Source organism: Podarcis melisellensis (assembly GCF_964234715.1).
Source record: "Podarcis melisellensis genome assembly, chromosome: Z".
In the NCBI taxonomy this organism is placed as follows: domain Eukaryota; kingdom Metazoa; phylum Chordata; class Lepidosauria; order Squamata; family Lacertidae; genus Podarcis; species Podarcis melisellensis.
In genome coordinates, this window is record NC_138547.1 from 47,082,423 (window position 1) to 47,100,116 (window position 17,694).

Genomic DNA, 17,694 nt, shown 5'->3' on the forward strand with positions numbered 1-17,694 from the left:
GTGTTGGGAAGCTGACTGACTGCAAAACTGAGCAAAGCTAGGATGAATAGTTGCATCTGTGACTCTAGGGTTCAATCCTCTACTTCACCCTGGACTCATTAGTCTCTGTCCTCTTTGCCTATATGTAAAATGAGGACAATAGCACTGGGTTGCTGTTTGCAGAGGTGAACATAATCACTGAAAGGCACTTCACAATTTTTAAAGAAACCAAAACATTTCCTTAATTGGCTTTTATAAGTAATGCTGTTTTTACCAAACTTAGAAATTATGCAAATCCCCAAATATTCCAAATCTACATGGGATTTTTAAAGAACCTTCTGACAATCATATTTGTCTGGAGCTTTTCTATCTGAGGCTGAAATTCAGCAGGGAGTGAGAGACAGCTTTATTGGCTCCAGTCAAAAGATACCACGCTGGTAGTTTCATTTCACAGTTGAATTTCTTTAATTATCTTCAAAGGTAGATTTTTCTTTGGCTGTTCAGTTTTGGCCATCAAGCGGCCAAAATCTGCCATGCAGCAAGTGAAAAGAAACTTGAAATTGGCATGCGTTCGAAATTCTTCTTTTTTAAAAGGGTTCCTCTTTTTTTCCTGTGAGAAGCCTGTAACTATGAAAAAGGCAAAGGTAACAGAAGTCCATAAATTCATGGAGAACTCCTGGCATATTTTATCACTGCTTAAAAGGGCAGCTAGACTTACATTAGCAAATGTGTTATTATGAACCTCAGCTCTGGAATGTGAAGAGACAGTAATAGAATGTAGTTCCCTTTTTATCTCCCCCCTCCCCCAACATATTCACATGCTCCCTAACCCTGCACAACACAGGTGAGGCATCTGTTGGCCTCCCAAAGTTGATGGACTACAGCTCCTTCACCTCTGATTAGGGATGTATGAAGTCAGCAATTTCCATTCCAACATGTATTGCTCACAATCAATGCTGTTTCTGTTCCTCTGCAGTTCAGCTTCCACCAAATGCTACAATAGTTACCCAACTGTCTTCTACTTAATGTAAGTTATGTAAGCTATGCAACTATTTATGGGACCTAACATTCATTTCAGAGAAAAGAAAAGTAATTACTGTAGCTATGTTGTTGTTTTTTAAGTTTGCAAACATTACAGAGTGATGTGAAAGAATACATCACTTGACTGATTTCCATTCCTGATCACAGACAAAAACAACTTTCTGCTTCTTTTCTATTTTTGGCAGAATTCTCTGGCATCCCTAATCCTGACCTTTGGCCTGGCTGGGATTGAGCAATGTCTGGAGGGCCTGAGGTTCTCCATCCCTACTATACAAACTTACCTGGGAGTAACTCCAATTTAGCTCAGTAGTGATTACTTCTGTGTAGGCATATTTTTTAAAAAATGAATTGCTTCCCAAGGCGACATGTCAAAGTGATTAATGATCTTTTAAAAAATCAGCTATAATAATCCAGTTCCAAATTCAGTGTAGATACCAACTAGGATAAAAAATAAAATCTCTCCTTTAAAGGCTTTTTGAAAAAAGGTCTTTAATAGACAATAGAGATGGCACTTGTCTGATATGCATGGGTGTATATACAGGGTTTCGCTGTTAGTATTACAGGTTTGTTTTTTAAGAGTTTTCATGAGAACAATTTTCTAGCATGTTCCACTTTAACATTTTGCCTCTCAATTGCAAATCAAAGAGACAGAAATGATTGAAAAACACACACCCTGAAAGGGTTAAAAAAACTTCAAAACTTAATTTAAATTAAAGGCTTTTCTGGGTTGTTCCCAGTTATTGATGGGTCAGGAATGAGACAGTGAGTGTTGAGAGGCTGACTTTGAATTGAGGAGGTGGTTGGCACGTGCTCAGTTTTCAAAGCTGGAACATACTTAATAGTTGTGCCAACTGGAGAGTCCCTGGTAAGTAGTGTAGTTATCTTCAAATAACAGCCTGCAGACTTGGGAGCCTGGGTTGGAATGGAAGCAGAGAGTTAAGAACAAGTAGCAGGCTTTCCCATCAGGCATCTCCTGCCTTATTCCTATTTTAGCTTCTTCTCTCTGCAATGTCTATCTTGCATTGCTTTTGTGATGGTCAGTTTTCTCAGCAACAGTTGTTCAAAAGTGATTTTTTGTGAGGAGAACATGGCCAGCAGAATGTCCTGGAAAATGTGTGGGATGTTATCTGTACTGGTGTATGCAAGGCTTAGGCCAAGGGTCCCTCTAGTACAGCATTCTGTTCTCACCATGGTCAACAGGAGCCTCCAGTGGGAAGCGCAGAAGCAGGGCAACAACATAACAGCTTTCTCCTTGTAATTTCCAGGAACTGTTATTCAGAAGCATGGTGCCTCCAACAGTGTAGGCAGGAAAAAGTCAGCATGGCTAGTTGTGTTTATGTAGCTGTAGCTGCACTCAACAGGGCCTTTGTTATACAGTGGTTTGCAGGGGTTGGATGTTGGAGAATTCTCATTCAGATCTCCAGCTGGCCATGAATGCTCAATGACTGGCCATGGACAGAGTTGCTAATGTACCTGTGTTGTAGCCCTGTTCTGCCTGCCTCAGCAAAGCTTAGTGGAGGGAGAAGCCAGCCAACCAGCCGAGTCTTAGGGGGTACTTGCCTGGAGGCAGAGTCCATATACAAGGCTCAGTCCAGTCCTAAGGCCAGGAGAATCTCAGTTCACATAGTCAGATGATCTGGGGGTCAAGAAAGGCAAGGGTCCAAGGTCACAAGAAGCAAGAAGTAGCAGGTTCTTGCCATGAACAACTAATGTTGTTTCCAGCCAGCAACTGACTGAGGCTGAAAACCGTCCTTAAGAATGCTGGAGCCAGCTGGTTCTCATCAGTAGCAAGAAGGCTGATCAGCAGCAGGTGGTCACTTCACCTTCTGCTCCTTCAGGCTGCTGCTCAGCAAATGAAGCCGACTCCTGGCCCATGACAACCTGGGAGGTTTGCAGTGGTATGATAAAATGTCACTCTGGGCTGCTTGAAGGAAAGCTGGGGTACAACTATGAGTCTTGAATATCTCTTGAAGGTCTGGTAGGAATCCCAGAATAACCTTTAGATGAGGTTCTGATTATAGACGATTATTGAGTGCTGCAATTTACCTGGTACATGTCGGTTTTAGAGACTTCTTAATGTGGTGTTGGTTTAACGGCTGATGTTTTTATAGAGTTCTAGTCGATGTACTTTCCTTTTCATTGGTGTTGGCTGCTTCTAGCGGTAGAACTGCCAAACAGGACATAAATAGCCAACTAAATACTTTTAAAATAGCTTTATAGTAAGAATGCACAGGGAAGGTTGGAAACCAGGTCCCCTTCTCATTGTACAAATGGGGCAAATGGAGTGCTGTCGCTCCTAGCTGGCAGAAGGATCCACTGTTTTATAAAATGCAGGCCTGTTGATTAGATATAAGAGTAGCCAGATATTTTCACCTTTGAGTCCCACCATCCCTAACCATTGGCTATGCTGGTTGGGGATGATGGGAGTTGTAGCTCACAACATTTGGAAGGTGTGTTTAGACTGGGGAAGGCTCTGCTTCTGATGCATAGTGCTCACCACTTTCTCCTGATGCCAGTTTTGTAACAATTAACATTACACTTACTATTAAAAAAAGAGAGAAGGTATCAATGAATAGAATGTACATGTCAATAGTGATGCTGATCATTAAAAAGGCAAGAACTGAAGAGTGGTTCTGAGGTAAAATGGAACAGTAACCTGTTATCCATCATGCTAGTATTTACATCTGTTGTGGATATTGCACAGCAGGAGTCAGGTTGAGGATGCTAAACCCAGTGTGGTTTCCCTTTAAATGCCATGTTGGTAGTTCCTTGGACCTTATCTGTGGCAACCCCTAAGCTGTAGATTTCCTGTGAATTTTCTCCCCCACAGAGGTACATCTGGCACACATCAAACAATCATGGCTTCCCCCAAATAATTCTGGAAGCAAATAGTTCATTAAAGTTCCTGAAAGTTATTTGGAAACCCCTAGTCCCATCTCAGAGCCATGATACCCAGAGTTCCCTGTGAAGAGGGGTTGGTTGTTAAATGATACTGGGAATCGTAGTCCTGGTTGTGGACTTCCCATAAGCATCTGATTGGCCACTGTGAGATAAGGATGATAGACTAAATGGGCCACTGGCATGATCAACCAGGGCTCTTATGTCCTTACTGTACTATGTCTCCTCAACAGCCATTGGTGTGAGGCAGGGTGACTGACAGCTATGGTGACCACTTCATATAATGCCCTGGTTAGAGAATATTCTGTTCTCACAGTGGCCAACCAGATGTTCCAATAGGAAGCCCACAAGCCATTCTGCTCCCAGGTATAGGAAGAAGATAGAGGAACAATACCCTTGTACAGACTCAAGGGACAACCAGACTTTGGCAAAGGTCAGGTTTCAGGATGTTAGGCTCCATGACCCAGAGAACCTAGCTGTTGACCAAGCAGAGTACAGGAAGAAGTATGGTCCAGGCATTTCAGGCAACAAATGTGGATCAAGGGGCCAAAGGCAGGTGCATAGTCAATACCACGCAGAGGTCAAGATTCCTCATATCAAAAATAAGTTGGAGGAGCAAGCTCAGAGCCTAGGAGAAAGGAATTGGCCCTGAGTGTGTATGTCAGCTGATGGAATGTTCTGACAGACAGGTACTTCAGCCTAGGTGGTGCCCTGTTGGTACAGAACATTGGTGGCTCAGGAGATAAGGCATCTAGAGTTTGATGTCTGGGAGCCTGGTTTAAGACCCAACCCATTCTAGAACTATTACTCATGCCCCTGATACTGCATTCTTATATGTATTCTTTTCATCACCCATTTTGAATCCACATTTCACCTCCCTTAGCTACATTTTGCACTCTCCCATTTTGTAGAGCAAGTTGCCTTGGCAGCCTTCTCCTTCCTTTGTTTTTTCATCTATATTTTATTTGTGGCATATGAATGCCAGAACTTCTTCAAATTCTGCTGAATAGAAATGTTCTACTGCCACCCCTCACTTTTTATTCAGAACTTTCAGAAGTTCATAGGTGATTTGCAAATACAGTGGTACCTTGGATTAAGAACTTAATTTGTTCCGGAGGTCCATTCTTAACCTGAAACTGTTCTTAACCTAGAATCATAGAATCATAGAGTTGGAAGAGACCACAAGGGCCATTGAGTCCAACCCCCTGCCAAGCAGGAAACACAACCAGAGCAATCCTGACATATGGTTGTCAAGCCTCTGCTTAAAGACCTCCAAAGAAGGAGACTCCACCACACTCCTTGGCAGCAAATTCCACTGCCGAACAGCTCTTGCTGTCAGGAAGTTCTTCCTAATGTTTAGGTGGAATCTTCTTTCTTGTAGTTTGGATCCATTGCTCCGTGTCCGCTTCTCTGGAGCAGCAGAAAACAACCTTTCTCCCTCCTCTATGTGACATCCTTTTATATATTTGAACATGGCTATCATATCACCCCTTAACCTCCTCTTCTCCAGGCTAAACATGCCCAGCTCCCTTAGCCGTTCCTCATAAGGCATCGTTTCCAGGCCTTTGACCATTTTGGTTGCCCTCCTCTGGACACGTTCCAGTTTGTCAGTGTCCTTCTTGAACTGTGGTGCCCAGAACTGGACACAGTACTCCAGGTGAGGTCTGACCAGAGCAGAATACAGTGGCACTATTACTTCCCTTGATCTAGATGCTATACTCCTATTGATGCAGCCCAGAATTGCATTGGCTTTTTCAGCTGCCGCATCACACTGTTGGCTCATGTCAAGTTTGTGGTCAACCAAGACTCCTAGATCCTTTTCACATGTACTGCTCTCAAGCCAGGTGTCACCCATCTTGTATTTGTGCCTCTCATATTTTTTTGCCCAAGTGCAATACTTTACATTTCTCCCTGTTAAAATTCATCTTGTTTGTTTTGGCCCAATTCTCTAATCTGTCAAGGTCATTTTGAAGTGTGATCCTGTCCTCTGGGGTATTAGCCACCCCTCCCAGTTTGGTGTCATCTGCAAATTTGATCAGGATGCCCTTGAGTCCATCATCCAAGTCGTTGATAAAGATGTTGAATATGACCGGGCCCAAGACAGAACCCTGTGGCACCCCACTAGTCACTCTTCTCCAGGATGAAGAGGAACCATTGATGAGCACCCTTTGGGTTCGGTCAGTCAGCCAGTTACAAATCCACTGAGTGGTAGCATAGTCAAGACCGCATTTTACCAGCTTCTTTACCAGAATATCATGGGGCACCTTGTCAAATGCCTTGCTGAAATCAAGGTAGGCTACATCCACTGTGTTCCCTTCATCTACCAGGCTTCTAATTCTGTCAAAAAACGAGATCAGATTAGTCTGACATGACTTATTTTTCAGAAATCCATGCTGACTATTGGTGATCACAGCATTCCTTTCTAGGTGCTCACAGACTGTTTGCTTAATGATCTGCTCCAGAATCTTCCCTGGTATTGATGTCAGACTGACTGGGCGGTAATTATTTGGGTCCTCTGTTTTCCCCTTTTTGAAAATAGGGACAACATTTGCCCTCCTCCAGTCTGCCGGGACTTTGCCTGTTCTCCAGGAATTCTCAAAGATGACTGCCAGTGGTTCTGAGATCACATCTGCCAGTTCTTTTAATACTCTTGGATGCAGTTCATCTGGCCCTGGAGACTTGAATACATCTAAACTAGCCAAGTATTGTACTATCTCCTTAGTTATTCTGGGCTGTGTTTCCTCTGCTGAATCATTTGCTCTAAATTCTTCAGGTCGGGCATTGTTTTCTTTATCGGAGAAGACTGAGGCAAAGAAGGCATTGAGGAGTTCAGCCCTTTCTGTGTCCCCTGTTTGCATTTCACCATCTTCTCCTCTGAGTGACCCCACTGTTTCTTTGTTCTTCCTTTTGCTACGAACATACCCAAACCTGAAGCACCACTTTAGCTAATGGGGCCTCCTGCTGCCCCTGCGCCGCCAGAGCATGATTTCTGTTCTCATCCTGAAGCAAAGTTCTTAACCTGAAACACTGTTTCTAGGTTAGCGGAGTGTGTAACCTGAAGCATATGTAACCTGAAGCGTATGTAACCCGAGGTACCACTGTATGCAAAATCTTGCTTATCCTAGTGCATTGTGCATGATTTCCAGTATGACAAGTTCCATCCAGCTCATTTGTCAACTTTAAGGATTTCCATTTTGAAGAAGCTCTGGGCTTTGGAAGTGATATTGGAGCAGGGGAGAAATTTCCACTGACATATATTAAAGATGTATTTCTGCTCAAGATAGTTTTGCAACTTTTTTTGCTCTGCTTGTAATATTACAATAGCCTTCAGGTGGGCTGCTGGAGGCCTAGCTGTCTTGATTCAAGACAAAGCAATATAAATAAACTCACTGCCTAATGCTTTCATTTCACACTTCCCAGGCACTGGGAAAGCTAAATCCACTGTGGCATGATGAGTTAAGACGAGGCACCAGAGCCATTAGGCTTTCTTTCTGCAATAATCTGCTTAACACGAAGAAGCAAAGACTCTCTCAGAATGGCAAGCAGTGAATGGTGTTATCAAGCTCTCCCCACCTCCTCTCCTGCTTCCGCATGCTCCTCTGGTCTTCAGCGGATCTCGTAATGGTTGAAATCCATCAAACTGGAGCAAAGGAATTAGTCCTGTTAGAAAGGCAATTCACAAAATGATTGCATTCGATTGGTTGCTCCTGTGGAACTCCCCCCCCCCCATCTTTCAGCTATCCCACTAAGTAATTCAATGCAGCACAGCTCCAGGGTTATTTATTTATTTTCAAAATGTATATCCAACTTCTCTATCTGGAATAGATTTCCCTCAAGATTAAAACATACAGACAATTCCTTGCTATGTAAAGCATAAACTAAAGGAGCCTAAAGTCTCAATGATAGCAAGAACGTAATGCACTTTAAGAATTTTGTTGTTTCAATTTCAAAGATCTGAGCAGGCAGGATTGCTACAGTTCTCTTTAAACCTAGTTGCTGTCTGTATGATCACTCAGAGGTCAAAAAGGGCTTTTGTGTGTTCTTTTACTGTAGTTTTTTGTTGTTGTTTTGTTTAAGAAAAATCAAGGGCTTAAAAGAATACGTATCATCTTATGAGACAGTTTCCCGCTTAATCTTTAAAGACTCTTCACTGAGCATCTTCCCAGAGGGGACCAATCAATTGCTTTAGTGAGCAGTTGGCAAACTATCTGAATGAATGCTAGTTCTTACTTTGGATTTTAGCAGCAGAGGTTTTATATCTCATATTCACATTTAGTCTTGTCAGTTAACCTTAGCAAACACAGTGTAATGGGTCTAAGTTATTCTTGCCCATTAATTTCATCATCTAACTTTAGATCCCACCCCCACCCCTTGCAAGTAGGAATTAGGCAGCCTGTGATGACTTGGGATAGCTGACCTAGCCTTGATGTGCTGAGGTGGCTGCTTTGGTGGGGAAAGGGCAGCTACTAATTCAGTTATTGGTTCCTGGTGCAGATTGGCTTGTGAATGACGCTCAAAATATATGTTTCCTCACAGTCTGCTGCTGCGGCCGTGTAATGACTTCATACCTCATGGGACCTGTAAGCCAACACATAGGATGCTGTTAATGCAAAACCATGGTGAGACCAGTTTTGGAGTCCTTTTTGTGTACTTCTGATTGCTTGTTCTTAAAAAGGGTGGATTTTTAAAAGAATAATAATAGCAGATTAATGCAGAAAGGCTTTTGAGTAAACACATATGAAACTGACACGCAGTGGAAACGAACCACTTGAACTCTTCCTATATTGCAGGCTCTGGAGCTAAGGAATGGGGAAAGCTATTGCCTTCACATCTTTCGAACATAAGAAGAGCGTCCATTGGTCCATCTAGCCCAGAATCCTGTTCCCCTAGTGGCTGCTCAGATTCCTCAGTGGAAAGCCTGAAAGCAGGACCTGAGCACAAGAGCACTTCTCTCCTGCAGTTTCCAGCAAATGGTATTCAGAAGCCTTTATGCCTCTGACCATGGAGACATAGCCATCGTGGCTAGTCTTGCTTGTGGGGACAGTGGATACTAGCATTAGATGGACCTCTGTTCTGGGCCACCATGACTGTTATGATGCTCATTTACTATTTAGGGCTGTCACTCTTGCCTTAATTCATTTGCAAGTGTTCTTGGCCTCATCATGCAACTTTTCAAGAAGACATGGCAAGAATTTGGTACCGAAACAAAACAGAAAAACAGAAACTAGAAAAACTGCAAAGCAATTGCAGTGGAACACACACCAGAAACAGCAGAATGAACACAGCAGCACCAGAGGAAAACAGCCTACTGGTATAATTATATCTGGGTGGAGTTTCATTCCCACGTGGGAATGCCTCTGGTGGGCAGGCCCAGAAGCCGGCTTCTGGTTGCCAAATAGAAAGGACTAGAGGGTCACATTTGGCATCCAGGCCTGAGGTTCTCCCACTGCTGGTATAAAAGAAAGCTCAGAAGAGAGAGAAAACTGACCATGACCCATTAAAATACAGGCCATGTTGCTAATGTGGTCCTGAAAATGTCAAGGCTCATCTGCAGATTACCTTGATCCTCCTGTCATGGGGAGTTACAACATCAGCATCTTGCATGTAGCATCTTGCATGAAGAAGATTTATGTAGAAAGCTTCTTTTAAGTGCTGCTTTCAGGGCAGGCAAACCATCCCAATGCAAGCAGGGCAGACAAGGAACACTTTCTGTTTGGCAAGGTATAAAAGGTTGTGTGGAGCACCAACCACTTTGAACTAGCAAACGGATTTCCAATCTCTCTGGGACAGACTTTTTAGCACACTGGCATTCCAAACTCCCTCTCATTACAATAGTTAGAGAAAGTCTTGAGCCAGTTCTTGCTTTCCCTGTTTGTGGCTGTGACTGGACACTGTGAACCCATAGCCTTCAAGGGGCAACCCAGAAGCCAAAGACAGGCTAAAAAACCATCCTGGAAGGGGCATGACTTCAAACATCTTCTGCCATTCAGTTGGATGAAGGCCCCTGCATCCTCCAGGTTCTAAGAACATGATAAGAGCCTGGCTGCTGGATCAGGCCAAAGGCACATATAACCCAGCACTCTGTTTGCAGTTTCCAAACAAATGCCCTAGTGCTCCCTGCGTGTGATCCCTAGGAACTGGTAATCACAGGCATGCTATCTTTGATGGTTGAGGTAGAACATTCTTGCAGGCCTGGCTTCAAGAGCTTGGGTTTCAGTCCTAGGATAGCAACAGACAACTTTATTTCACCTGGCATCAGATTATTTGCATGTGACTACTTGCCATTGTTATACACCTTCCCCTGAGCTTCAGTGCCTGAAAGTGCCTGCTACTTTGTTGGGTTGGTTGGATTATGCCACTTGAGGAAGAGTCATGACTCAGTGGCAGACCATCTTCTTTGCACGCAGAACATCTCCAGCACCTGCAGGTAGGGCTGAATTCTGGAGAGCCACTGACAGTCAAATTAGTTAATACTGACACCAGCCTATAATTTTGAACCCTTCCACTGGTGTTATCCTCTTGGAATCAATGAACTTATTGGGAGAGATGAACGCAGTTAGGGCTTTTGATGTGTTATCACCTGAGGAAGACATTCAAAACAGGACCTTATCTGGAAGCCTGCCTATTGTCAGCTGCTTCTAGTATCCTTCAATACAATAAAAACTATTTTTATGCTTTATGGTTCTTTGTAAGCCTTGCTGAAATGTACACTTTGCAATTGTAATGATATTTTGTCTGCTTTATTGTAAGCGTCTTCTCATTATCTGACTTTGCATAACATAGCTTCCTATGTTTTTATAGGGCTTAGGTCCTGCTTGTGAGCTTCCCACCTGGTTGGCCATTATACTTAGTGCTTAGCCTGATGTTTTCATGAACCACCTCTTCAGGCACTAATAAGTGTTTACTTTCCAAGGTCTAAGGCTGGAACTTTAAGTTATGGAACTTGTGGTACTCCAGATGTTGTTGGACTCCAACTCCCATCAATCCTAGCCATTGCAGACAGTGGCCAGGGAAACTGGGAATTTTAGTCCAGCAACAACTGGAGAACAAATGGTTAGCCAGTCCTGTCTCTGATAAAGAATGATCTTTCCACCAGCCCTAGATGAAAGGGACAGAAGATTAGCACAGCTGCATGCAAAACATCTGCTCTGCCACTGAGCTCTGGGTCCTTCTTGGATATTTATGTATAGCATAAGCTGCCTTCCAGTGAGTTGCACCCTTGCTCCATCTTCCTCAACATTCTGGCTGCCAGCAACTGTTCATAGTCTCAGGCCAAGCTTTTTCCTAGCCTTGTAATTAGAGGTTCTTTAAGGGGACGTTCTGAGAATATAGGAAGCAGGCTTACACTCAATCAGAACATTGGTCCATCTTCATTTACACTGACTGTCGTTGGCTCTCCAAATTTCCACTCAGGGGTCTCTCCCAGGCTGACCTGGAGATGGTAGGGAATGAATCTGCATGCAAGGCAGGTACTCTGCCACTGAGCTACAGCCCTCTTCCTTGAATCAGATGTGCTTTGCCCTTGGGACACATGACTAGAGCTACTTTTAGGGGTGTGGAAAATTGGCTGTGGGCACATAGGTGAAAGCAGAGATATGTTCAGTGTCTTTGAGAATCCCAGAAAGTGTCCATTGGTGATGGAGTTGTAAGGAGTGAGGCTGGCCAATCCAGCTTGGTTTTCCTGAAGTCCAATTTCCATGGTTACCATACCCTGGGATTCCACCACGCAGCTGAGCAAATGGCAGCTACTGACAGGAATTAGTAAGGGAATGGAAGATGACTTGACATAGCCATAGTTACCTGAAAGCTAAGTGTGTGTGTGTGTGTGTGTGTGTGTGTGTGTGTGACTAGAATTTCCTCTTTGTAAAAACAGCTCAGAACATTTTTGATTCGATTACGGGAATTTGTTATCAGTATGTCAACCTTGGAAGATTTAGAGGGTCTGTTACTAAGCCAGACACAGTAAGTGCTTGTGAATCTGTGAAGAGTGAAGCTGAGAATCTCGCTTGCCAAACACCTGGGGGCTGAAATCTGCTCAGCTTTTGTGGGGGCCTCCCTGCCAGCCTCCAAGACTGAGAGAACCCATTATGTAAACCTTGTTATCATCTCTCTGGTTAATTAATAGACGCTCGGTGCCAAATCCCAGCTGAATGCCGAAGATTTCAGTACTTTATTGAGAGTATTTGATCTGATAGGAAGCGCTGTGTCTATAGGAAATGGAAGTATACCGTCCATTCTCTTTTTATCATTTTAAATTTATACAGTGAATTGGTAGCAATGAATGCCTTTACAGTACTGTATTTTTTAAAAAAATAATTAAAAGGCTGTTTTGGAAGGGTATGATAAACTCTTTGCTCCTGGTGGGCACAGAGGCAATTGCTAAACACCCACTAACAGGCGTCATTAATTACTTCACAGATGTCTTGGAATGGTTCTTTATGCTTCCATGATCTCACTCTGGTCGTCTCTTGGGACCACCTTTTAAAATGTATTGTGGTGATTGTTCCTTGCCGCCGCTCCGCCCCACAACTTCCCTGAAATGCCTTTTAAACTGGAGAAACCAGGGATTGAACTCCAGGTTCTCCTACATGCCAAAAAGGCACTGTTCCTGAGCTATACTTCTTCCCCAAATGCAAGAATATACCTTATGTGAAATCACACCATATCAGTCATATCAAGACAGGTTGGAGCTGCTCTCCAAGGTCCTGAACACAGAGGCAGAGGTAGAATGTCCTCTTCCAGACCTGATGCCTAAGATCTGCTCCCCATCCCTGGAAATGCCATGGATTGGAACATGTATCTTTCTGCACATGAAGCATGTGCTCTATCTTTCTGAGACTTGTGGTCAGCAAAGTGTAACAGAACAGTGGGGGGAACTTTTTCTGCTTGGCAGTGGTGCTTGGGGCCAGAAGGAAAAGTGGGTGGAACAACTAATGCAGTTTTAATCATTGTGCCATAGGCTATTTTCCACACACACACCCCACACACTTTATCCCCCATCCTGAGACCAGGCATTATCAGAATTAAGGACAAATTCCAACCAACACTTTGGTGTGAAGCAGCACGTGTGAGGGGTGTGGCCTGGTGAGCATTCTGAGGGCTAGACAGAGAGACCTGGAGGGCCACAGTTGACCCCTGGGCTTGAGGTTTTGCAGCCCCTGTGTAATATGTGCTACATGCCCAGACATCAATGGCGCCAATGGGCCTTTCAGTCATAAATAAGGGCTGGAGAATTCATTTAACAAAACCTTTGAGGATTCAAAGTTGCAGCCTGATGACATGTTGGGGACTGAGGATTTTGCCACAACAGGAGAAATTCAGCATTTGCTGATTGTTAAATTGTGCCACGGTCAGGTCAAACTATCCATCCCTAATTTGGTGCACCCATGTTTACAGTTCATTAGGTGTCACTAAAATACTTTGAGTCTGATTACCTTGCATGTCAAGGTTGTTGTTTATGCTTTCCTCAGAGCTCTGGTTTCTCCAGAGCAGGAAACCAGAAAGAGTGAAAATGGGTGTGATAATTCAACATTATTCCTCTCACTTCTGTGAATTCCATTAGCCATCTCTGTACTTACTGCCCCAGTTTATCACCTTGACTGCATTCATAATTTTAATAGTACACCCTGTGATTTTCTTTAGTGTTCTTTTTGAAATCCGTAATTCTCTAGAGATGCCTTAAGAGATCCTATCCGTTTTATGGTTCTGACAGCTATCCTTGTTCTTAGGAAAATATTGCCATGTTCACTGCAGGCTTTTGGCACCTTTGGGCAATTTTGTGTGCTTTCTGTTTTTCTAGGAGTACCCTTTCAACAAAATTACTGTCAGGTGACCATGTTTTCTCCACAATATTTCCACACACACCCAACACAGCTTCCTTTCCCCCACTCCTGAACGCCAACTTAACATAGTCCTCAATGACTCAGGGACTCCACTCTGGATTTGTATAGGGTTGCTCCTCGGCCTCTTCTTTGGACAAGGAGCTAAAACTGCAGCAGGACTTCAAAGGAAGCTTACAACCACAACTTTGCAATTATCAGGATGTCTGCTGCCTGTGGGGTACGTGACTGTCATGCAGAGGTCCTCGTCTTGTCCTAGTAGTTACTGGATGCGCATTCCAGAGGCAGAATTTGATACTAAGGACAGAGGGCAGGATTGTTCATATCCGTTCATCTCCCAGAATCGATTTATGAGCACAAACAGTTATTATTTATTATGAAATCTAAACGAGTCTAATCTGCTGATTTGTGGTTCTTTGGGCAATATATAAAAATTTAGCCAAGGATGCCCCACAGCTTCAGAGTATTGTTGAATGTCCCTTAGCTATCAGAAATGTCTTGGGCCGACACTAAAGATCTAGAATTTATTGTTTTGCTTGGCAAGCAAGGACCAATTCTCACTTTACATTATGTACTCTGATTTGCTGTGAACAAATGCATAGGAAGCTCTCCTTAAGAACAAAACCCATTGTTCGAGGAAATATGTACATTAATAAATCCATACATAAATCCTTTCCATGGTTGTCAAAATATAATAATAGGCTAAATAACTGTCAGCTTGTTGCACTTTTATAGTCTCCCACAATTTGCTATCAAGGCCTGTTTTAAAATTGAGCTAAGGCTAAAGTTCTTTCAGAACTTTTCCATTCCCAAATGTTGGTGGCTTTCTCTCTCCATGTGCAAAATTTCTCAAACAATCCCAAGGAACCATATTTTTCACTGTTCATTGCCTTGGCAGTCATTGGCGACCCTTTAGTGCAATTTCCCTACACCCCAGTAGGATCTTCCTGGAGTAAGAATCATGCCCTTTCTTCTTCTGGCTAGGAATAACCCCTCAGTTGCAGGCTTAATTCTTTATATAAATATGGATGCTATTGAACTCAGTAACCATCCTCTTCACTTTCCCCAAAAGGGTACATGAAGAAGGGCCTCAGGTGATGAATGTTGGGTCTGAGTAGATATGTGTAGGGAGCACAAGGCATAAGGCATCAACTGAGCTCCATCAAATCTAACAAGCTCCACCAGATGTGCAGGTTAAACATCTCCATTTTTGCTCAGCTAAAATCCAGGCTCCTAGCACTCGACACAACTGGAATAATAATAATAATAATAATAATAATAATAATAATAATAATAATAATAATGGCAGCCTGTCCATCTGACTGGGTTGCCCCAGCCATTCTAGGTGGCTTCCAGCATAATATAAAGACACACCAAACATTAAAAAACTTCCCGATACAGGGCTGCTTTCAGATGTCTTCAGAAAGTCATATGGTTGTTATCTCCTTGACAACTGATGGGAGGTCATTCCACAGGGTGGGCGCCACTACTGCGAAGGCCCTCTGGCTGGTTCCCTATAACCTCACAATGGGGAACTGCCAGAAGGCCCTCAGAGCTGGACCTCAGTGTCCGGGCTGAACAATTAAAATGGATATGCTCCTTCAAGGTCAAGGCCGTTTAGGGCCTTAAAGGTCAGCAGTAACTATGCTCTTCCTAGTTTGTGAAGTGAAGTGAGAGTGGAAGACTAACTTTATTTAAAGGCTGACATTTGTGTGAACTGAGGCTGGCTTAAATAGGACTTTTTGGCTGATTGACAACCATCCTCCAGTCTCATTGGCATTTCCTTCATCCATGCTGTCAGTTCTTTCCCACCACCACCACCCATATCCCTCTGCCTTGTCAGTTACGTTTTCCCTGTCTCTAATACATCTGGCATATTTTCTATTCTTTCTTTGCCTGTGGCTGGCTGTCCGTGGCTTGCATTTTGATTACTGCCAAATATAACGCCTGCGAGGTGCAAATCCTTCTCTCGAAAAATGGGCTTGGTGTGAAGGGCAGGTGGCTGTGCATAATATTCTTGATGTTTTAAATAAAAAAACAAGAAACTGTAGGCTTGTACACCAACCCTAAGTATACAAATTATTTGACTCCTTTGGTGGGAGGAAGCAGGCTACCCACTACTTTTGCAGTTGCAAAGTCTGGCATGGACTGCAGTATCTTAAGATTTCTCCCATCCTCTTTTGCTGCTCTCTCTTGAAATGTGCTGCAGTCTGCTGTGAGATGAACGTATCTGGGGTGGAAGCGGGGAGAAGGCTAAATTAGCATCATCCCTATTGCACCTTTCTCCATTGCAAACGTCCTCTGCTGAGGCAGTTAACCCCACTCCCTGCTGAAGTTGTGTTTATTTCCAGTTTTTGAGTCTGGTTGAGGTGGGGCAACATGATTAAAATTGTCTGGTATATGTGTTTGGAGGAGTCTGTAGTGGAGAACTAATGGGTTGGAAGGAGATATGGGCACAGGATAGATTTGATTCAGGTTGCATTTACCTAATTCACACATCCCAAAACAAGATGTGAACCGAAGTGCTTCTGAATTTTGCAATGCAGCCCTCCAGCCTAGTGAAGTCTGTGGAAATATATATATTAAGGGAAAGTGTCCATATAAAATGCAGAACTGTACAATATACAGTAAAGGGAAATGGTTTCACAAAAGTGTGTTTATGGAGCCAAATTTGCACTAAACTGAAATTTGCCCACCCCTAGTGGGAGAGGGGTTAAGCAATTCCATCCTGCTGTGTCTTTCTTGCAACTATCCTTCTGCCCTGGCTGGGCAAATAAGGCTTTTTGTGAGAGGGAAACATGTTTTCCCACTCGCCCACCATCAACATTACTGCTGTCTGCACTGCACTACATTCACAGCCTGATCAGTAACTGGGACTGCTTCTTCCTTGGAAATGATTCTGGAGTAATGCTAAGATAATGCTACAGATTGAATTCATATTTGGTCATGAAAACCAGTTCAGAGTGACAGCAACTCCCCCAAAATTAATTCCAGCTGTTTAAAGTCTTCGGGTTGGGGGATTCCTCCCTTTCAGATCAACCCCAATGCTGCTGACAATATTTGAAGTTTATAGCTTTGTTTTGTTGGCACTGTGCTCTGAAAGATGCTAGCAGGCAACATGGACCTAAATCATAGGCTCTTGGATAGAAAGAAAAGCTACAATCAAATATACCCACTTAACTACAGAGCATGTCTGTTTTGCTTAGCAGGGCTACTTTGGAGTCAAATGACTATGTTCATATTAGAAGAAAGAATGAAATATTACTCAGTTTTAGGTATTAAAATATTCTGCTAAATCAGCTAGAGGACCTGATAAACCTATCTGTTACTCTTTCCATGTAAAAGCTCTCCTGATGTAATATTTCTCCCATCCATCATGGGAGTTCATCTGTATTCATCTAAAAGTTGACTTATTCTCTTGTAAACACATTGCATTTTCCTACATATTGTGCCACCCATCATCCTTTTGCTTTGTCCTGATTTTTTTTTTTTGGGGGGGGGGAGAAACATAAAATGATGGGCTTTGCTTTTAGAGAGAGGCTTCAGAATACAATAGATTGAATCCAGACTAAATCAGCCAAAATCAGCCAACTCTCCATCAAAGAGAGTTAAGTCATGATGATGACCAACTTGTCTAATTGATTTCAATGGCATCTGAGTTCAACTGATATAATCTGGATTAAATCCATTGTGATTAGTTTTCTTCAATTTTGTATTGCCCTGACCTGAATATTAGCACTCTTTGTGGAGCTATTCCAGGCATAGATGTTGTATTTAAAGATTTGTGTGTCTCCCCAGCCTTCCTGCAAAATACCTCAGGGTGGTAGTTGTGGAATGTAGAGCTTTTTCACCATGATAACTTTGTGTGGTAGGTTTGGCTATGGGAAAGTGACTTTCAACTCCAAGCACCATTTCTGAGACCAGCAAGGGTTTTGAA

General features: G+C 43.1%; 1 protein-coding gene across 12 annotated transcripts in view; it reads left to right on the plus strand.

The window, feature by feature from the left end:
* Positions 1–17,694, plus strand: part of LOC309361785 (5-hydroxytryptamine receptor 2A-like) — a 239,788-nt gene that overhangs the window by 116,866 nt on the left and 105,228 nt on the right. The window contains exon 1 of one of the 12 annotated variants that reach the window (XM_081896975.1): positions 1,228–1,307. The exons of the other annotated variants lie outside the window; for them this stretch is intronic. The gene's annotated coding sequence lies outside the window, so the exon portion shown is untranslated. Of the gene's footprint in view, positions 1–1,227; positions 1,308–17,694 lie in introns of those variants that run through there. 12 annotated transcript variants of the gene reach the window in all.